The 22,900-nt window shown below is 44.3% G+C and overlaps 1 long non-coding RNA gene across 1 annotated transcript; it reads left to right on the top strand.

The window, feature by feature from the left end:
- Window positions 1–4,805: 4,805 nt before the first annotated feature.
- On the top strand, window positions 4,806–18,836 carry LOC149868139 (uncharacterized). The gene is made up of 3 exons (XR_016440949.1): window positions 4,806–5,050; window positions 14,791–14,974; window positions 16,694–18,836. It is a non-coding gene; the product is annotated as an uncharacterized LOC149868139 (long non-coding RNA).
- The last annotated feature ends 4,064 nt before the right edge of the window (window positions 18,837–22,900 follow it).

Raw genomic sequence — 22,900 nt, forward strand, 5'->3', positions numbered from 1 at the left:
CCTCCCCGCGGAGCCGTGCGCGCACGCTCAGCAGTGCCCGCGGCAGCCGGGAGGGGGGCGGCCGGCTTGGCTTCATGCCCCTTGTCCAGTGGAAAGCCCGGGCCGCCCGTCTGCCCGCGGGGGGGGGGCTCCCGCCACCCGCGCGCTGCCCTGCTGAGGAAGCGCTGACCCCGCAAAGCCCGTGGGGGCAACACCTAGCCCGCTGCCTCGGCTGGGGTGTCTCCTTCGTGGTCTGAAACAAGCTGAGAGGCGAAGGGAAGGAGGGGATCTGGACTCTCGCAGGTTGGGGTGGGGGGAAGAAACGACTGGATGGGGATATCACCGGAGCGAGGAGAGCTTTAGAGGAGGAAACGATGGGCAGGGACAGGGTGTGTGCATCTGCCAGCTGCTCCTTTCCGGGGGCTTTGTTTCAAAAGAGGCAGAGAGAGGAGGAGGATGACATAATAATAATAACAACAGTAATAATGGTAATAATGATAATAGTCATGATGATAACGCCAACAACAGTAGTAACAACAATAATAATGATGATGACGATGATGATGCACAGCCAAGCTGGGGGCGCAGATTGGAGCCCAGCCCCCTCCCCAGCTTTTTTGACATGAACTCCGCTGCCTTGCCGGTGCCACCAGACAATGCCCCAGAGACGATAGTGCCCTGTCCTCGCAGCCTGGGCACTGCAGCAGGCAGGGCCAGGCCGAGCCCCCACCGGGCTACAGGGATTTTAAGAGTCTCAGCAGTAGGACGCAGCTTTCCCCAAACCCTGCTTGAACCCCCACAATGTGCCCCGCGGCTGTAGCAGCAGCCCTGCTCGCCGCCCTTGCACCCTTGAAGCAAATCTCTAAGCTCCTAAGTGTGGGCTGGCTGGCAGTGACCTGGCCCAGGGGTTTTGAAAGGCCAAAAGATGATTGGAGGACTTGGGATTCCCTTTCCTCACCAATCTGGTAACGAATTGGCCCTGGTGGTTCTGAAGGGGTAAAAGATGATTGGAGGACTTGGGACTTGCATGATGCCTTTGGGCACACGGGGGTGGAGTGCATCCTGGCACTAGCCCGTGAGCGGTTCTTTTGGCCCAAAATGGCTGAAGACGTAAGGACTAAATGTTCAAACTGTGATAAGCCTATGCGGAGGAAGACCCTGCCCACTTGAACTGCCTATCTACACACCATCCAGAGCTCAAAACCCATAGAGCTCGTGTGCATGGATTTCCTAGCCATAGAAGGGGAGAGGCACCGAAAGGGGAATGAGCTGGTTGTGACAGACCACTTCACCGATATGCCCAGGCCTTCCCTCCACCAGATCAAACAGCAAGAACAGTTGCCAAAGTACTGTGGGAAAAGTATTTCTCCGTGTTTGTGCTGCCCGCAAGAATCCACTCGGATCAAGGGTGAGATTTTGAGAGCTGGTTGTTGCATGAAATACTGACAGTGACTGGCATACAGAAATCAAGGACTACACCCTACCACCCCCAAGGGGATCCCCAACCCCAGCACTTCAGTTACACTCTCTTGAATATGCTGGGTACCCTCCAGCAGGAACAGAAGGCTGCATGGAGCCAGCATATGGCATACCTGGTGCACGCCTACAACTCCACTAGGAATGATGCAGCAGGGGTCAGTCCGTATTTACTCATGTTCGGGAAGGAGCCCCGGTTACCCATGGATTTGTGCTTTGGGGTAGAACAAGTCTACCAACAACATTTGACTCATGGTCAATATGCACAACAACTTCGGACCGTATCCCTCGTGCGTACCAACTAGCAGCTGAAACTGCTGGAAGCGGCTTTATGATGCTCGCCTGCGTGAGCAAGGGTTACAAGGAGACTGGTTGCTGCTGCGAAACCTGGGGCTAACTGGGAGACACAAAATTGCTGATCGATGGCAGGCTGAACCCTATACAGTGGTGCGACAACTGGGGCAAAGGGGAGACGGGGACTGCTGCTGGTGGGGCCCCGCCTGGCGAGACAGAAGGAGAAAACATCCCCACGCCTTTACCTACCAGTGGGGCAGACTCCCCCAGTGAGAGGGAACCTGAGCCGTCGGGGCCCCAGACCGCACCCCGCCACCAAGGCGGGAGCTTCGGCCAGTCCGTCGCTTCACCTACAATGCCCCGGGGGTGCCGGGGGAGGTCCCCATCGCTGCCCCTTGGGTCCAGTAGTCCTCCAGGCTGAGACCTACACTTCACCAGGGGTGGTGAAGGGTTCTGCAGGGGGAGGATGTGACGGGCTGGCTGGCAGTGACCAAGCCCAGGGGTTTTGAAAGGGCAAAAGATGATTGGAGGACTTGGGATTCCCTTTCTGCACCAATCTGCCCCTTTTATCCCCCCCCCCCCCCGCGCCGTGTCCCGATTGGCCCCTTGGGTCACCTGAAGGGGGATTAAAGGGGCAGCTTGGCTGACTCAGGAGAGAGCACTGAGGGACAACAAGGAAGGAGCTTCACAGAGCTGGCAAGAGCTGAGCCAGCAGCAGTGCCCCAGAAAAGCTTGAAACAGCAGGACCTGCAGGCAGCAGTGGGACCCTCAGCAGCACAGTGTGGGGCTGGCAGGAGAGGCCCCCCACTGGGCTCCAGAATCCCCTGGGAGAGGCTGCAGCCAGCAGGAGAGGCTCCCTCTGCTCCAGCAAGGATCTAAGCAGCCAGTTCTGCTTCCAGTTCCTCCAGTCAGAGGCCAGGCAGCGCCATATGAGGCCCCGGTGCCAGAAAGGTCAAGACCCCTAGCAGGAATGAACAGGCCTGCCACTGGTGGCTGTGTAGCAGCGTTTTGGTTTACCATGTGGGAGATTTGGGTTCAAGTCTCAGCTGGGGTGACTTGGAGTAAGTGAGCTAACAAGAAGCAAATCTTGCAGGGGAAAGGGGCTGTTGTGCTTTCTCCCCCTCCAAGTACCAAGGCCCTATATTTCTGTGACATTTTGTGCCTTTTTTATATTTCACCAACCAGTATTGTTTGTTCTGCTGTTTGTGTTTTATATTTTGTTAACCCTGTTTTTTTGTTGAATCCTGCCCCCTTGGGGCATTGTAGTGTCCACTATACCCTCTGATTTATGCCTGTTATGTTCCCAGTATTAAAAGGTATATGGTTAAGTCCCCACTGGTGGTCTGGCTCTGCTCTATAGGGGAGGAGAGTCCCTACACCTCCCACAGCGCTTGTGCACCTGCTTTGATCCCTTCAATTGCCGAGGGGGTACCTCTTGGAGAACCGCCTGGGTTACATAAGAATTTCGGGTGGAATTTTATTTTGGGAAATGCCCATGTTTGTCCTCCATTTAAACCCGCGGGGGGTGGGGTGGGGTGGGGGGGCATGGGGACATCTGTTTAATTTTAAGCAATAAAATATGCCGGATCTGTGGCTGTTCGGGGGTTTCCATCTTTAAAGATTATTAATCCCTCCTCCCTTTTCAATTTTTCTGTAAAGAAATGGATTAGGAATGGTATCAAGCAGGATTATTCATTTATATCAGACAGATGGAGTTGGGCAGCGCGATTTCCTAGAAACAAAGAAAATGGTTTCGAAATGGTTGTTTGGCAGGACTGATTTGGTGGATTTGCAAACAAGCAAGGCACTGACTTGTGCAGCGGGATAGGAGGGGGAATCCATTTGGTATCTTCCCTAGCGCTGCTTTTCTCTGGGAATGAGCTCTATCCCCGGCCCGGCGCTGTGGGGGTATTTATGTCTCGTCGCTGCATCGACTTGATCCAAATCCACGCAGCGCGCGGTTTGGCTGCTGGGTTTTTCCCCTCCGATTTGGTGCTGATGCATGCCCCCCCCCCAACCAAACAATCCTAGGCAACTTATTTGACTCCCGTCTACTTACTGGCAAAACAAACTGCCTCCCCTCTCGGACCCAGCCCTCCAGCCCCGCGCGCCCGCGCTGCGGAGACACCTGCTCGGTGCCAAGGCTTCCCGCAGGAGGGTGCGCAAAGCGGTTGAACTCGCAATGCGACTTCCAGAGGAGGCGTGTAAGGCTCATCCCCAGCCCCCCACAGCACCAGCCAGCCCCCAAAGGGCTGCCTCTAGTTGCCTCAATTCTGCCCCTTCAGCTGATCCTTGTTTGATCGGATCCGTTGCTTTTAGCCACGTTCAAATCTTTTATTATTATTATTATTTTAATTTGCAAAACAAAACAGCTTTCTGGAGCTCATCTATGGGGAATAGGCACTGGGGGTCCGGGAACTCTGTTACTGATTTTTTTTTTTGAAGGCAACCCCGTGCCGAAATCCGCCAACCCTTCCTTTCCGAGACGGCAATGTGATTGACACGTATGTTAATGGTTTGTTTTTGTGCAGAGCGGCTCTGCGAATTTCAAACACAAACACATTGTGTAGATCAGATGTTAGGTATAAAAATGGTTTATTGATTGAAATAATAGAAGCATTATTTTGATTTGTCCTGACATGATGGCTGATTTATAGATCTCTACCCCCATTGATTTCTTCTTGTCCGGGCAGGAGGAAATGATCGGATCTCACCCGAGTGCCCTTTTGTGCTGATCACGAATCCTGGAGACCTATTACAAATTTCCATTTGATTTCCTCCCCCCTTCCCTTTTTCTAGGAATTCTTCTCTCCGCCATAGGCTTTGTGTGTGCATATTTTTTTTTTTATCTTTGCTACATCTGTTTTCACTTTGCACTTTCAATGAGCTGTAGCAGACAATAGTGTGAGAAACATCTGAAAATGTAAGGAGACAGACTTGCATATGTGTTTCATTTCTGCGGGTTTGTCAGAGAAAACAACAAAAGGGGGCGAATACACACACACACAAACACACACTCACCCAGGGAACCGTGACCCAAGACAAGGAAACGACAAGTCCAAGGAACCAGGTTGCCAAAGTCTAGAAGAGCGGAGGGAACAGGGCAAAGGGACGAGCTGTAAGAGCCGGGCGAAGAGGGGATGTGAGCCCCAGCATCCCTCCCTGCCTGCTCCAGAAAGACACGCTAGGTTTGCCTTAAACACAGCTGGAAACAGCCTCTGCCCGGAGATCTAGGTATCTTACACATCTGACATTTAAATGGTCATCTTAACTGTGTCACCACAATCATAGCAGCGACCAGGTAAGGTGCAGAATTCCTTTCTTCTACGGGGAAATCATTGCAACTCGCCAAGTCCTGTGAATAGCGAGACCTTCACATCTCAGGGATTTTTTTTTTTTTTTTTTGTAGTGTTCAGTGAGAGAGAAGCAGATGGGGGCTGGGGGAAATCCCATTGTCTCTTCTCCAGAAGATCTCGTTTTGCCCTGGAAAAGGCGATCTCGCTCACCTTGGGTCCAGCTGGGAAAGTAAAAGGGGAAAGCAAATGATAAAGCGTGGGGCCGGAGGGAGATTTACTAGCAGTGAAAGTATTACAGGGGGATCGGCTTTAGTAGGAGAGGGAGTTTGGGAACATCTGTCTAATGCAGCCAATAGAAGTGACATTAGTGATATTGCAGCGGGGGAGAGCGAGGGCTGCAACAGATCGAGCCGGGATTACGGGAAGGGCGCAATCCGATTAGGCGCTGCTCCGCGGCTGCCCGCCGCGCGGCCGGAGCCGGGAGCCTGGCCTGGCTCAGCGCCGCGGGCCGGGCCGGGCCGGGGGGGGGGCCGCAGCTCCGGGGCCGCCGGCTCCCCCGCACGACCCGCCTCCGGGGGCAGAGATCCGCTCCCGAGCCCCGTGCGGAGGGAGCGGCCGCGCGGTGCCGGCTCCCCGGGCCGGCCGGCGCCTCCGGCACGAGCCGGGCGGAGCTGCCCGGCGGGGAGGCGCCGCCGCCGCGCTGGGCGCGGAGCCGGGAGCGGCGGAGCTGCAGCCCACTCCCGAGGAAACCTTTCTTCCTGAGCTAATTGTCATTTGCCACTCCGCTTTCCCCTTCATCCCGCAGGAGGCTAGAAAACAAGATTCCTCCGTATAATTACTGGCCTCCCTAATCCTATTCCGTTTCGTATCACGCAGCACCAGCGAGCCCTATTGTTCCTCCCTCCTCCTCTTTACCAATCATTGCGCCTAGTATCAAAACAAGATCCTACTCTGCATAATTTTAGACATCACACCCACGTTTATGCGCCAGGAACAAAATATATCAATGGAGAGTAAACTCCCACTGCTTACAACACTGCCATGTTCGAGGGGCAGGGAACTTGTGACTGTATTGATCAGAGCCTATTATGGGAAGCTAATGTCTCATAATCAAGGAAAAACGGCTCATGTTTTCCTGTGTTGTCAGGTGTGGTTGTTCATTTGGCAGTCTCTACCTGCAGGTTACTGTGGAATCAATTAATAATCTAAGAGCTCTCTTGGATGAATCAATGATAGGGAAGTTAAGATACAAAAATGCTCATGAAATACAGATAGTGCACATATCCATATAATGCACATGAAATACATAATCACACACACACAAGTCTTGCAGTCCTATCTATTACATATTTATGGTTCATCCTTCCATAGAAAGTGCGTCCCACTTTTTTTTTCTAGTACTGGGAAAAATGCCTGCAGTCTATACCTTGAGGCATTACAACATGCCTCAGTCCAGCCTGAAAGCAACACTTGCATCCTGAACACAGCTGGTGGTGGATGAGGTATCACTGACTTCAGTTCTTAGAGTGACATGATGCTGAACACCTTATATTTTGCTCAAGAATATTATCAATTTTATTACTATGCCTTCTTGCTTGGAAGCTGTTTTTAGCCCCATGAATCATTTATCCTAAGCATGACTCAGAGACCGATTAGCACGTCACTCATGAATTACAAAAATCGACACCCTGATTAAAATTCACAGCAGTCAGTTTGTAAAACTGAAATTTTTAGGTGACAGGCATTTGTATAGACTATGGTGAGATGTAGTCTAGCAACTCACCTTCAAGGAACAAGAGAAAGCTATACACATACCACCAACACCCTACACACACCATGCAGAAACAATTTTAAAAGTACTTTGCATCAATATTATGTTGTAAAATGTACAAGTTCAGAACAACTGTCTCTGAGAAAAGCACACCGTTATTATGGCAAATCAAACCCTTTCCCCTTATGGTGCTACATGAGTCAATTTTACTAGATTTTCATCCATAGATCATCACACACTGAATTTGGACCAGCAGAAATCAAATGATTTTGATGGTCCCAGTCTAGCGGTGCTCACTTATTTCTACACGGATTGGGATAATTCAGCACAAAAAGTACAGGAACAGAATCGGAAGGATTTCACAGGTTAGGAATGTGTCTCAGGAAGTCTGAGCTGATTCTCCTTGGTCTGTCTACTTTGCTTTAGTCAGTATGATCAGGTCATCCACGGTGTTTCAAAAAACTTCAGTAATTACTTCCCCAGTCTGTCAAACAAGCTTTCTTCCTCTACAACCTCTGGTGGTAACTTGCCTAAATCACAAGAGCAAATCTTTTTTTTTCTATCAGCAAACGCGGCATGCCTGATACCTCTGAAATTCAGAACTTAATCTTACAGTTTTTTCTTGGTGACTCAGGTTTACTTGCTTTCTAGGCCTCACTGGTGCTTTTTTTTATTCTGATGTTCCTGTTACTGCATATAGTTGACATCCATTTGTTCATTCTGTACCATGAAATGTGGAGCCTTCCACAGGACCAATGGCAAAAGCATGGTCCGTACGAGACAATACCTTTTTATTCCATATTTGGACAGTCCCAAGCCCAGTGGAATCCCCAAAACTCCTGAGCCCAAATATGCACTTCTGGGAAACATCATCGTGTTATTCCAAACTCTGATGAAAAACAGTCAAGAACAAATGCAGACTAGCCCAGGTTTTTTTTCCACCTTTGTTTTATAGACTTTATTTTTACCAGATTTTTTTTATTGCAGATATTTTATAGTCTTTTGCTTGGGTTTTTTTTATATATGATAAAAGCAAAAAACAAATATAAAAGTGATGACAGATTCTGTCTGAAGGAATGAAAAGGTACACGCTCATTGTCTTTGGGTGTAATAATCTGGAGTTTTACTGTGCAGTGAACATCAAATGTTTACTGCTCTCCTTCATTAATTCCTGTAGTTTATGTCTTTCAGTCTTTAAAAACGTGTCTGTCTAAGGAAATCTAGACACATGGACAGTAGTTTACAAAAATGCATCTGGCCCAAAAAGGACCCATATCCATACTAAAAACATTCTGACTCACCAATTAAAGCTCCAGCTGAGAAGTAAGTTTTAAGTCCTTCTTTAGGACAGCACTTACACACATGATGGCATTCTTGTACTAATAACAATGTGACTTTAAAAACAGGGCCTGGTGGCAGAGAGATTGAGGTATTTCACTGCAGATCCAGAGGTGTGAGTTCATGCCTTGCTCTTGATGTGCACTGAAGGCTGCCCCTAGCTGATCCAGCTGTGAACGTGTATCTGGTCATTCAGGCTGCTGAAAGAAAGGAAGATGAATGTGAGATCAACTACTGATCTCCTCTGGTGCCATTGGCTATGGAGACTGGCACATCTTAGCCAGTGTAGTCCAATGAATCACACAGGTCCAGGTGGCCTTTGTTTTTGAAATGTAAGATCTATGATAAAGCTTTATTTTAAACATCTGTCCTTCAATTTTTATACCTGCAATTTAAGCTAATGGAAAAAAAAATGAAGAACAGTTTTAAAAGAACAATTGTTTGCTGATGCAAAAAAAAGAGACATGGGGTAGATATTCTGCTGATATAAGCTGTCATGGCTTCAAAATAGAGTTACAATGATTTAAACCAATCATGAGGACATGCCTTATATGAAAACAAGGTTGTGGATTATTATAAACACATTGGGAATGTCTTAAATTTGAACTACACATTTTCAATCGTCATTATTTTAATCATCGTTATTGTAGTGGCAGGGGTGGAAGTAGTGGTAGTCCCAATCATGGACCATAACACCTGGCACAAGATGCTTTACAAAAAAAGTTGGTCTTTGCCTCAAAGACCATAACTTCTAAGTATCTGCTTCCCTGTCTATTTGTCTGCTTATATGCCATTTGTAGATCATCCCTCACTATTGCGCTTAAACACAATGCAGAATATCGTAGTATTAGGTAAAATCTTCACCCAGAAAATACATGGCAAAGGGTGGGGCTGAGGAAAGAGGAGAAATGAGGAAAGAAATAGGGTGGGAATTTCAGAGACTGGAAAGATAAAATGATATAAGAATAAAGAATAGAGACAGACTGTGAAGGCACCAGCATTAATTTTTACCAAGTACTGATTTTCCCACCAGTTTGTGTAACTTTGTGTCTTGTGTCCTATCTTCTCTGCTCACTCTTAGATCTCCATGTTCTCTCCTTGCAAAATGTTTCTGAAAACAGGTAGACCATGGAAAGAAAGGAAATAATGGAGATAAGAAAATGCATATAGTTTCTTTTCCATGAAAATGGATATAGTTTTGTTTAATGCCAGATTATTTTCTTACCACAGTTTATCTCAGCAGCTCCTTCTCTCCTTCTCTCTCTCTGTCTCTCTCACACACACATACACAGAGCATTTTAAGAGAGAAAATAGTCTGCATCTCAGCAAATAATTTGCTATATCAACATCCCATTCATTAGCACTCTATTTGTATTAAGTGGTGAGGGTACAAGACTGAGAAGGTTGGTCATCGCTGATAGACATCTCTACCTGTGGAATCACACCTGAAAATTACCTAGGTAAATGCTAACTATCCTTTATTTGTGATACAGGATCAGAGCCCAAATAACTTAAATATTTACTATCAGAAAAGTTGAGTGTAAGAATAGAGGCTGAGAGCCTGGGCTTTAGGGATCAGGCTTGTTACCTGATGGAACTTCATGGGTCTTTTAATCAGGTCTGATTTGAGTACTCAGGAGAGGTAATGATAACCGTAACTGAAATTATTTATCCTCAGGAGAGGTGTAGCAAGGTCAGGAATTTACTGTTTACCTTCCCCACACTACTACTTGGCCAGTACACTCAGCTGTAATTTAGGAGGCATACTTTGGAGATGAAGGGGTAAAAACCTCCCTGCTCTCATTTACACTGGTGTAAGTCTGAAAAAACCTAAGTCAGTGTAACTATACTGGAGTAAAAGAGGTGTCAACAAATCAGAATCAAGTCCATAGGCTATAAATGTCACATTTGTCCTGAAAGCCTTATATCTATGGATCCTACAGACATATATACATCCATAGTCCTGGTTCAAGTCTCTGAAGTACAAAGGGTAAAATGTGCTAACAATTTTTCCTGGGTCTGGCATGTGTATCTGTAGGGTTATTATGATTAGTTCCAGGGACAAGTTGGCCAGGCTGTGTGCTCTCAATTACCAACTACTGGCAGAGTAGCAACAATGCAAGTTGGAAAAGTCCAAGTCAAACATAGACTTGCCTCAGATGAGACATTTATTTACAGTCATACTGGATTAGCAACATGTGTAATGTGGATTAATCATCTCTGCAGAGACAGAAGATGGATAGGAGTTCCCCAGCCAGAATCACCCACACCTGAACTTTGGGTGCACAGAATTAGATGGCTGTTGACTACTGTTACTCTGCCCAGATCAGTGAGGGCAGGAAATGGACAGAGCAGTGGCTCCACACTTCTGAATATGTTTACTAGTCCATGACTAGCCTGTGTCCTAGAGGCTAGCCAAGCCAAGCCAAGGACTTCTCTTGGGCAGGGCTGAGCTGAAAGGTACAAGACCATCGTCCAAATGGTGAACTCCTGGGCTAGGTGCAGACATTTAAAAAGCCCAAGATAAAATCGATCCAACCTAGGTGGGTTTCTCTAAGCTGCACAGAATGGATCAGGAGTGAACAGAATGCACATTTGCTTTTTGGTGAGGAAGGCACGCAAATGCCTGAACTGGCCAAGGTCTGAAGGCAGGGGACACTCCTACATGTCTCCCAGAGTGGCCTCTCTCCCTAGCCCCACATCTCCACCAGCTACAGCCAGGGTACTTGGGGATGCCCCCCGTCCCCAGCTGTGCTTGCTTGGGTTTGGGGCACTGGAGCTAGGCTACACCTTGGGGGGCTGTGTTCCTTTCATCCCCCACTCCCCACCCCAGTGCTGCCCAGCTCAGCTGGCAGCCCCACATGGCTCTCAGCTCTGGCTCCTGCCTGCCCATGTCAGTGGAGCCATGCAAGGGTGGGGGTGGATTGGGGAATGGAAGTCCCCCTCCAGTGCTCCTTACTTGGTTCTGTGGGGGCTGGGGCCAGGTCCATGGGGTGGGGTCCTCCACTACCAACCCTCCTCCCCCTCCCGCCACTGCAAGACTCTGCTGACATGGGCAGCTGAGAGCTGCCCGGAGCTGTCAGCCTACCTGGGCATAATTGGTGGGGTGGGGGGAGAGGAGAGGAGTACAGGCCCCTGCCCTAGTCCAGCCCTGCCCCCCCTCCAGACCCAGGCAAGCACATGTGGGGGGGGAGGGGGTGCTGTTCAGCTCAGCTGAGATGGAACAGGCAGAGCTGCACACTGCTGTTAGCTGAATTGGGCAGCGCTGGGGGGTATGAGGAAGAGTGCATGCCCCTGCCCCACAGCCTGGGTCTGCCCCCCGCCCCAAGTTGGAGCAAGCACAGCTGGGAAGGGTTCATGCGGGGGGGGGGGGGTCTACCCCCCCTCTGGTGCTGCTGCTGTCAAGTGCAGGCAGGATGCAGGCTGGGGAGCAGAGGCTTTGCTGTCTTAACTCTGCTAAAGTCCTGGGGTAGGGCTAGCTAGGTGCTCAACTAGAGCAGCCCAGCTGAGATCCCTGCCTCTATGAAAGGGGAGGGAGTGGGGCAGGCTGCAAAGGCCCCTGGAATGCCAGTGGCAGTGACCTAACATGAATCAATAGGGGAACTGGTGCAGAAGTTTGACAGACCAGTGTAATCTAAACTGATTAAGTGTGATATTACATCCATCCAGGTCTATTTTAGGTCAGGTGCCACCATTTTTAAATCAGTCTATATTCTCAAAAATTCTCTCCTGTTATAGATTTAGACCAGGTTCCAAACACTTGAACCCTTTTATGAATAATGTCTGTACCTGGCCCAAGATTCCAAGTTTTCTTGAAAAGCTACATTGTTACCAGGGCCTGTGATAGAAAGGTCCACAATGGGCCATTGCTTGCACCCCTGAACTTATCAGGAAGTCCTGGCTCTTAATGGTAATGATGTTTCAGTGTGGTTATCTACTGAAAAAGAGGGAGCACAAACATGAGCCTTTGCAAAGAAACCATGGCTGCTGATTGTTACTTTGAATTCATGAATTAGCTGAGAACAAATAAAATACTCTATCACTTGCCAAACATTAAGGACAACTTTCCAGTTCTGTTTTAACCTAGTAGTTGTCCAAGTCAGACAATTATAACTTTCTAATACTTGGATTGTAGTTTTGCATGTAAGGATAGCTTTATATGAACTGCTTGCTACATTTACACCACTTGTTTCAGTTTTGGATACACTGAAAGATGACTAGAAATGTGACATTATATTTGGTAATAGGACGCAGACATTCACTTAGAATGTAGCAGGGAAAAATGGAGGGACCTGTTTGTAAATAAATTACATTTTAGGTATTCTCCAGTTTTGGCAGCAGGTTGTGGTGCACTCAAGTGAGATCACTGCTTTTTTCAGCTTGTAATTCACTCATCAGTAAATCAAAACTAGGTCTCTATTGTCACAGCAATGCAGATAAATAACTGCTTAAGCCACCCACTGTAGAAAATCAGGTCCTGCACTTTTTGTTGATTTTTTGCAGAAACTTGGACCCCTTCAATTAAAGGGAATTCTTGGTTTCCAAAAACAAAAACCAAATACAATAACAGTCCCCGCTCCCCCTGCAACCAACCATTAGGCAAAACACAGTGTTCCCTTTAAGCAGGTATATTTTTAATCTTGATACCCTTTTGTTCTCTGAAATTGTTCCCTTTTCAGCACTAATGTTTTTATTTGACTACAAAAATGGCATGGCTGTCTTTGTTATTTCCTCTGGAGGTTTGTATTCTGAACGCTTGTGATTTGATTGTATTCAGTCCCTGACTTTACCTGTTGTGCTTTCAAAATGCAGTAGATTTATATTCAGCTTTAGCTGTGATTTATACTGTTATCAGAGATCTTGGGAGAAATGTAGAATGTAGATAGGTGCAAAGATAATAACATTCCTGGGTAAAATTTAGTATTTGAGTTGAATGATTTTGTAAAATCCAGTTTAGATGCCTGTTGGCTAGAAACAGGGACTAGAGGGTCTAAATGATGAAGTAAAAGAATGTGCCATCTGGCTTTTAGTAGATGTGCATAAGTGAGTGTAACTTTAACTGGTGGAAAGGGGGTGAGGTATCTGTGTCAGGCTAAGCAATTAATATGGGACATAATTCTCATTTCCACTACGGCCCTTTTATACAACTCAGGCAGTAGAACTGGGCCTTAAACTGAGTATAATTTACTGCCAGAATGGTGTAGAGGAGCTTTAGAATACATAAGAATCAGGCTGAGGGAGCACAAGCAGGAGCCAAAAGACCTGCACCCCAATCCAGGCAAAATGTATCTGCTAATGTGCCTGAAATCTGTCATGTTGTTCTTCTTGCCCATAGTTCTGACCACATCACCCCACTATTTGATTCCCCCTACAAATTACCATTTTCCACTGTACCAAGTTCAAACTTCTAGTCTTAATGCTCTTTACAATCCCGATCTTCCTTGGTTATTTACTCTTCTCTTTTCCATCCTTTCCCTTTTACCTTTTACTCCACCAAAAGTACCAGTATCAAATGCTTTCACTTAATTGTCCTTTCCCAGAGCCTTTTTTTTTTTACACCTCATATTGTGAGTGGGAGAGCTTCTGACTACTTTTGTGTACAGTGTCTAGTAATAGGGGACCTTGATTCTGACTGAGATGTTTGGTGCTGCTGTAATATGCATACAAAATAAAAGTAATAATAGAAAATACATATATTCAAACAAAAATAATAATTTGATACAATTTTCTCTTACTTTTTGCAAAGACAACATAAATCTTCTGTATTGCTTGCAGATCATGGCATGAGATAAAGTTTGATTCATTTTTCTTAATGTTTAAATGACAGTTATAGTGAGATTATTATGAAATTTACCATCTAAATGATGGCTGAGGAACCAGAGTCTAATTATATAATCAAAGATTAGCTGACTATTTATGTTTTTTTATCATCCCTAAGAGTGGGTTGTTTTCCATCAGCTTTCAGGAATATAAATATATATATATATAGTTTTTGTTCTAAGTCACTTATAAAAAGATCAGTTGATAGAGCAATAAAAGCAGCTGCGATGCTTTCCTTTAATAATGTGGATTCATATTAGTTTACTATAATGAAATTACAAAGTAACTTACTTTAGTTTTAGGTCTTCAACCCCTGATAATAATTTCCTATGTGAAGCAGATTCTATTTTAAATCTCTTTCTGTCTCTCTCTAGAAATGCTGTAATGAGTTTGCTTGGCTACCTATAGCAACCCTAGAATGTTTGTCTCTCTTTGTTAGCACACTGTAATGAAAATATTTAATTTGTTTATAATATTTAGAATGTCATCCCTAAAGTCCATTTGATAAAATAAATTTTATGTGTTATTTATGGGGAAGACACTTAAGGATTTCAATAATTCTTGAAAATATTTACACTTTTCCGTCCTGAGTTTTTGTTTCACGGTGTGTTTTATAGGGCTTTACTTCTATTCGATGTAGGTTTCAAACTTTAGATTTATGGTTCAACACCTCGCAACAAATTTTGTAAATATTCTGTGGGGGCTTGGTCCTGAAACATAAACACTTCTTCCTATTGAGGCACTGAGGAAAAACAGACCCCCTCATTTATTATGTGATATCCAGAAAGCTAAAGGGATGTTGATCTCCTTTTTCAGGAACATCTTCTTCAGCAAGAAAAATGAAATGTCATCATGCTGAGATGAATCATAATAAATGTTATGTCTTGGCTGACACTAAAAAATAAATCAAAAAAGTTGTGAGAAATATTGGTGACTTTTTTCCGCGGAGGTTTGGACCAGCTTTATAAATTAAACAGCATGTGATGACAGCTTAGGGGCGGTAAGTAAACCATTCAGTAGATAATCTCCATAGTAACAAAAAAAGTTTAACCATCTCAAAACAGAAAAGTACATCTGGAATTAGCAGTTTAATATGTCAATACTGAGCCTTTCCTAGTTGATCAAAAGTTGCCATGTATAATAAAACCGTACAACTTTTAGATCATTTAATTCTTGCTAATAGCAATAGATAAAGGGCAAAAACATATTAGCTAAGGTTTTCATCCTACAACCCATTATATAAGCACTTAACTTTATACACATGAGTGATCTTTCTGCCATTTGCACTATCAGAGGCTAACTTTAAAAAGGTGGTCTTTTTCTGAATCATTCCTGACAGTTTACTCATATGAGTAGTTCCACAGAAATCACAATGATGGCTTTCATATGAGTAATGGCTATAGCTCTAGGTTCCTAATTAGCGCTATTTAATTTTAACTGAATTAGTCTTCAAAATTAAAGACCTACTTTACAAGACAAATGCTCTTATGTATTAAATCAATGGTAGAATAATTTAATTGGTGCAGGTGCTACAACTCAGAAATAAAGATCATTCGAGAAAGCTAACATTTTAATTCAATAAAAAATAGATTGTGAGTTGAACAATATATCTATGCCATGGAATAAGGAGGACTAAGAATTCCATTTAAAGCCATGTTCAAGATGTTAAAAGAGTCAGGCAGTGGAACAGGCCACTCAGGGAGACAGTGGAACTTCAATGGAGGTTTTCAAGAGGAAGCTGGATGAGCATCGGATCTGGATGATACAGGGTTAGAGATCCCTTCCAACCCTATGACTCTTTGATTAGACTCTGGGCTGAGGCACCAAAAAGAAGCATGCGGGAAGATGAAAAGGTGGAGTCTTCATTTTATCCTCCCAAACTACTGACCAATGCTGTCAAACCTCCTGTTGTACAAGGAAGTTGAAGTTTTCAGCTGGATAGAGAGGGAAGGACTTGTGTCTCAAAGTAGGTGCATATTCCTAAGTCATAACACATCCTGGGGATATTCTTGGTGTGGTGTATTTTATATACCACCTTTTGCTCAGGGCAGGGCCCAAAAGTACAATATGTAGTTCTGTTATTTTTAGCCAATATTTGTTTATAAGTTATCTATCCCAGAGGAATGCAGCTAGATTTATATGTTGGTAACATAAATCCTGCATGCTTCCTTACAGGCCTCTTTGTTCCTTATTCCTGACTCAGAGACAGGACAGACAATGTTTTCGTTTCCTTGGCAGCAAAAGTTCTTTGGGTAGATGTGATATCTGTTATTAAACCAATAGTTGGAAAAAAGTTCTTTGTAAGCTTTCAGGCACAAACACCCTTTGTCAGGCATAGGGAGTTTCCTTGGCCCATTCAATACTTGTCATTCACTCTGAGATTGCACAGATTGCTAAAATGTTGTGGCATGGTGGTAGCTTTGTGCTTCCCACTTGGAGCTTGACTAAAGCCATCAATTTATGTCACAGAGGTAGCTTTCAGCCTGTAGCAAAACCAGTTACTTCTGACTTACTGCCTTTCCAGTTTTGAACCTATAATAAAAGCAATGGGCGCACCTCCTTGCATTGCCCATTTCTCTCCTAGCCCATCCACTGCACCCCTTACCCTGCTTCTAACCTTCTACAGTATCAAGGGGGGGAATCCCTTATTTCTAAGTGTTCTTCTGTATGTTGGGGATCCTAATGAAGGCAATCCTTATGGTTATCTTCTTGTCTACAGGTAGAGCCGAAGCCGACCTGAGCAGGGTGCAGGATCCGGGACAAATCAGCCCGTGTGAGGCCCCGCCCTGACTCCGATCCCAGGGGCCCTGGACCTGAAGAAGCTGGCACCGCCATTCACAGTGGCAGTGGCAGTGGCGGGGGGGGAGGGGTATCAAGCGGCTGGATGTGGAGCCGCCACTCTACCTAGCTCTGCCTCCCAAAGCGTGGGGCCCAGGGTGGTTGTCCCAATTCACCCCCCTCTAGGGACAGCCCTGTCTACAGAAGAGATGCAGAACAAGAAAAGAGGAGCATATTTCCACACAACACCCACAATGTCCCTTTGTCTGACCTAAAATGTCATAATATTTCAAGTTAGTTCTTGCCAAGCTCTGGAATGTCTTCTTTTCAAAAAGAATATGCATTTAACAAAGGGTTTCATAATTTATTTCCAAGACAAAAAAGCATATTCAGTAGAGAATTTATAAAGATGACTGATGAAGCAAGGTCTGTACCCATAGTCTAGATGTAACAATTGTGTCGCAAGACAAGAATCATCCTAAGCAGCCATCCCATAGCTCACTGAAATCATGCATTTCACAATCTTCATTTTTGCATTTCTTTCATTAAATAATTCACTTATTGGGAGAAATTCTCATTGGCATACATTTATCTTTTAACACAGATAGGATTTTTTTCCCTCTGTCCATTTATGCTTGCACATCCTGGTCTGATTTGAGTAGAAGGTATTGTGGTAATTAATTTGTGTTAGTATGCTGCTCAACAACATCTTTCACAATTTAAGATTGCCTTTATTTCCATGGCCCAGGCATCTTATCTCATAATTTAATAGTATGTTGCTAAAAAGGGGTTAAATGTTGTTTATACACTACATTTCTGGACACTGTGAGTTTCACTTGCACCTGCCAATGGCTTACTGATAAATTTACCCTCGTAGAAGTTCAACAGCAGTGGGCCAGAGGGTTAGATAAATACCATATGACATACTAAGCATTGGAGGTTAGTGTTTTCCCAGCTCTCATTTTGACACTTTAACAATCATAAACTTTTTTTCTGAAAACTGCTTCAAAATAAATAAATGTTCTTTGCAAAGAAAAAACTTCTACAAAAATATATTCAAAACATAAAATCAATTTCCTCTTCAACTCTACTGCAGTCATCTGGTAGGTTTCCTGTCTCTTGGATGTTAATTATGATTTACTCAAGATTTGTGGTCAATTTTTAAGTGCAAAAGCATCTCATATGACTGGTTGCCAATTCTGAAGTCTAAAGGCCTTGCTTTATATTGCTGTAGTAGAATTGAAAATATAATCAAAGTTTGACCTTCAACTTTAATTATATAAACAGAGAATTTGCTTACTTTACCTTGGAAACGGATGTGATTCATCACAGTAGCTCATAAATAACGTGTCAAACTGTTTGACTGATCAATGAGAATAAGTTATTGAAAAATAATGTGATTGTAAGGTCTCCATGTAACTAACTTAGTGCTATTTCAAAATGAGGAAGGCTTTCAGATTTGGGTAAATCATTTTTAAATAGAATAGTATTGTATATTAAATGCTGTAAAACTGATATACATTTATACCATTAAACTGGGCATAATGGGCCTAATCCAGAGATTTTTTTTTAGGCCAAAGTACCCGACAGGCTTAACAGAAGTTTGTCTATGACTGGAACTTTGGATGCAATCAAAATCATAAAGGCAAAAGACTGATTACGTATACCACTTGTGACTGATTCTTGAGTCTGAAATAAAAATTTAGGGTGAAAGTCTGACCCCATTGAAATCAATGGGAATTTTACTGTCATTAAAAATATATTGCTAGATATCAAGATTGTGAAAGCATCTTCAGTCTGTGAATTGCTTATAATCAATGCTCATTTTTTCCCCCTTGGATACCAGCATTGAAATGCGAAGATGGAGATTTAAAGATTGATTGTTAATTAGTTCACTGATGATAATTTCAACAAAACATCCAGCTGATGTAGCTGTTTCAAGTAGCTTCTTGGCTCCTAAATTCCAGTTGCCAAAACTTTCAGCTTTTCTCTTATAAAACCTGTGGTGGAGTTATGCATTGTCATTCCAAAAATATATGGTGCATTCAAAACTGAGTAGTTGGAAATGTAGTATATTGCCTTGACTGAATATAAAAATAAATGATACAGGGGCCTCTGCATGAGTAGTAGTATTTTTATGTATTCAATTAACTAGAAACTAATTTCTGAAGCTTCTGTAGAATCAGACCTTGCACAGAAGTTGTTATTGTCCACAATGGGAGTTGTACCACTAAATGCTTACTACCTCTAAAAGTCAAATCAGGTTTTTTTTATGCCTAAGCATGGATTATTTTTGCATACTTTTTACGGAAATGTTGGCTTCTATGTCTATAGTAAAGCCTTTCACTATTCATTATTGACATGTATAGTCTACAGATTTCAATGAGACCAGAAGGCAAATTAATTATATTCACATTAGCTATGGATACTCCTCTTTGTTTTTGATGCTGCTAGCAGTAAACATTCTGCAGGGATTACATTATGCATTTACATTGTAAAGAAAAATATGAATAACAATGCAATGAGGCACATGCACAATAATTCTCTGTCTGTACTTCTCTCTAGATTCTTTGACACAAAGATAGTTTGTGATTTCCGTTACACAAGTGTGGATCCAGAGTAATTCTACTCAGAAACGCACTGAATTTGCATTAGGGTAACTGAGGTCAAAAACTGTCCCACTGATCTTCTTCATGCCATTTATAACATATTCACTGGCATTAATTAATTCATTGTTTCATTTGGTGGGTGAGGTGGGGAGGCTTCTTGTCTAGAATTGTTGGGTAGGGCTGAGTTGTTGCTGTAGCTATGACAGTCCAGGAAATATGTGAGAAGCAAGATTTTTTTGGTGTAATCCTTTATTGGACCACATGTATAATTTAGAGAGATGTTAGACAAGTTTTGGAGCACAGAGACTTAGCTTACATCTCTCTCAGCCATACTGTTGGTCCAATAAAGGTATCACCAAAAAGCTTTCCTCCTAGGATTCTTGGGAGCTTTGCCACTAAGTAACAAGACTACTAAGCAGCTAGTCTACTAGCAGCCTCTTTCATTCCTGCAAGATTCCCTCCCTCCTCCACAACTCTTGTTTCTATCAAATCCTTCCTCAGCTGAATGTCACAGTAACGTCTCCTACAGTACTGTATATTCCTGGGTCTCAATTCCATCTGGAATTTCACCTGGCTAAACTTCTGTACTTGTGCAGAGCCACTGAGGTAAATGTGAACCCAACTGGGTCCAAGAGTCTGTCTTTAAAGAGTTCCATACAACATCAAGGATGGTAATTTAACAGCAAATGGTAAATTAAGAATATAATACTAATTAACAAATGCATTATACAACATGTCAGAGAGCTATTATTGGCAATATTAATATTGCTGGAGAACTTCAAGGCCCAGAACCTTAATGTGTTAAGCACTGTTCAAGGAGAGAACAACTTGACATCCCTGCTCCCAAGAACCTACAATTTAAGTATAGGACAAGAAGTAACAGATGCGTGAAGACAGATGAGGGAGATCAAGAAAACTGGGACAATATTTGACATCTGATAGGCAGATTTCTTCTTAGCACATTACATAACTTTTGCCATGTTTTATTCAGGCATTAGAGCAAAGGAGAATTTTGAGGATGGTTTTGAGGCAGATATTTTTGGAGGGCCCTGGAGAGTTTTTTCCCCCAAACTAGGAGCCACTGTGGGAGGAGGAGCAAAGGTTCTTGTCTGAAAAAGTAATGAGTGAATGGTTACAGACTTACAGGACAAGGCCTATGAGAAGACACTGAGGGACCTGGACTTCTTCAGCCTCCTTAAGAGAAGGCTGAGAGGTGATCTTGTGGCTGCCTACAAATTTATTAGGGGGATGCAGCAAGGGATCGGAGATGCTCTGTTCACCAGGATGCCTCTTTGGGTAACAAGGAACAATGGTTGCAAACTGACAGCAGATTTAGGCTAGATATCAGAAAAAACTTCACAGTAAGGGTGGCCAAAATTTGCAATGGGCTTCCAAGGGAGGTGATGTGCTCCCCTACCTTGGGGGTCTTTAAGGGAAGGCTGGCTAGGCTTCTGGCTTGGGTCATCTGACCCCAGCACTCCTTCTTGCCTAGGCAGAGGGTCGGACTCGATGATCTGTTGAGGTCCCTTCTGACCCTAGCGTCTATGAATCTATGAATGATGGAGGCTGGCACTAAGCACTGATTGAAGGCTGGAGCTGACCTTCTCAAAGTCTTTGGTATTGGCAACAAAAAGAAACTTTATATTCTGCTACTACAGTTGGCACTGGAGGTTTTACATAGATGAACACCCCTAAGTTGTTAGGCACTTTTGTAAATCTGACCCCTAGCTGTGGGGTCTGTTATCCCATCAGTGCAGGAAGATATAAGCTCTTTTTAGTGATAATGTGAGTTGCAACTGAAACTTCTCCATTTGATAAAGGGAGCACAGACCACTATACCTTTCATTTGAAACATATTTTATTTTGTCTGTGAAATGTACTGCACACAGAAAGAATAGTGTGCACAAAATGCCTTGTTGGTAGTGTTATTATTATTCCTGTTTTACTAATGGAACCATCTGTTGTAAGACAGAATAATGGTATCATATCATCATTGCTTTTTTTTTTCCAGCTCTCTCTTCTTCTCACCCAAGCATATGCTATGGGTCAGAAAACTTTTTTGTCACTTACACTGATAACATAACTAATTTACCCACGCATGCCATGCTGGTCTCATCACACAGGCCAGTTTATCTTGCATATTCCTCAACTTATTGAAAAAAAACAGCCTGGAATATCAGAAAGAAAAATTAAAGAACATATGTCTGTGACTGAGCCAAGAGAAGTGGTGTTGAAATTTGTAGATGTAGTTAATAGTACTATGAGCAGTGCTATTGCTGGCAGTCCTATCAGGTCTTTTTTGTTTAAAACAAACCAGTGACTTACTGAGTTCCTTGTGTAGGTTTGAGCAACTCATTAAAAATAAATCATCCATTCTTTCTTTACTTTGAAACAGAGGAGAAATATAAGCATTTTGTTTAACTGCAAATCTAATCTTAGTAATTCCATTTCCCCAACAGTGATGGTGACTAGATTTCGAGCCAGCAACCTGTTACAAGCCACAGGCCAGAACAAACTGGCTCTGGTTTGATGAAGGCCGGATGGGTTCAGTGATGCATCAGTGGTAGAGGGAGTTCCCTGCACCCAGGGTGGGGGCAGGCACCTGGGAACTGTGCCCATGCTGTTGCTGTTCCCCCTTGCCCCCAACCCTGCTCCCTTGCTGCAGGGGAGACATAGCTTCCAGCTGGTGGGGCACTGCACCTGGACCAGATATCTGCAAACTGTGTTCACCCTGATGCCATTCTCCCCACTCCCCCTCTCCCCACGGAGCTGCAGCATGGGCATAGCTGGCAGCTGCCTAGCCTTAGTGCAGGTCCCTGCTGGTTGGAAGCTGTGCCCATGTCGCAGCTGGGTTGGAGAGGAAAAATGGCAGCAACACAGCTGCAGTTTGCAAATACCTGGTCTCAGCACAGCCTCCTATGGGCTGGAAGCTCCCTATGGGCACAACCAAGGAATGGGCACAACTACAGGAACCAGCAGTGGCATGAGCACAGTTCCCAGCTGCCTGGCTCTGTGGTAGGTGTAGGGAAAGCCCCATGCTGCTGACACACCCCTTAAAACCACCTGCCCTGCAGAGTCAGGAGGGTGGGGAGAAGCAACAGCAGTGTAGACTCAGCTGGAAGCTGCTCAGTCCTAGCATAGCTCTTTATTGCACTGCCCTGCCATGGGGCACAAGCAAAGCCCCCCAGCTCTGTGGGCTGGATTCAGTGTCTCTGTGGGGCAGATCTGGCCTGTGGACTATATGTTGCTGACCCCTGGAATAAATCTTAGATGATAGAGGCAGTAGACTTTATAGCAGACTTTTTCAAAATAAATGCCTTTGGATTTCATTCCACATAGTGGAAACACATTCTTGTTGATTTCATAGATTTCATAGACATTAGGGCTGGAAGGGACCTCGGGAGATCATCAAGTCCAGCCCCCTGCCCAAAGGGCAGGAAGTCAGCTGGGGTCATAGGATCCCAGCAAGATAAGCATCCAATATACTCTTGAAGGTGTTCAATGTAGGTGCTTGAACCACCTCCGATGGCAGGCTGTTC

Source organism: Crocodylus siamensis, chromosome 3, assembly GCF_052110815.1.
Source record: "Crocodylus siamensis isolate JL-2025a chromosome 3, ASM5211081v1, whole genome shotgun sequence".
In the NCBI taxonomy this organism is placed as follows: Eukaryota; Metazoa; Chordata; order Crocodylia; family Crocodylidae; genus Crocodylus; species Crocodylus siamensis.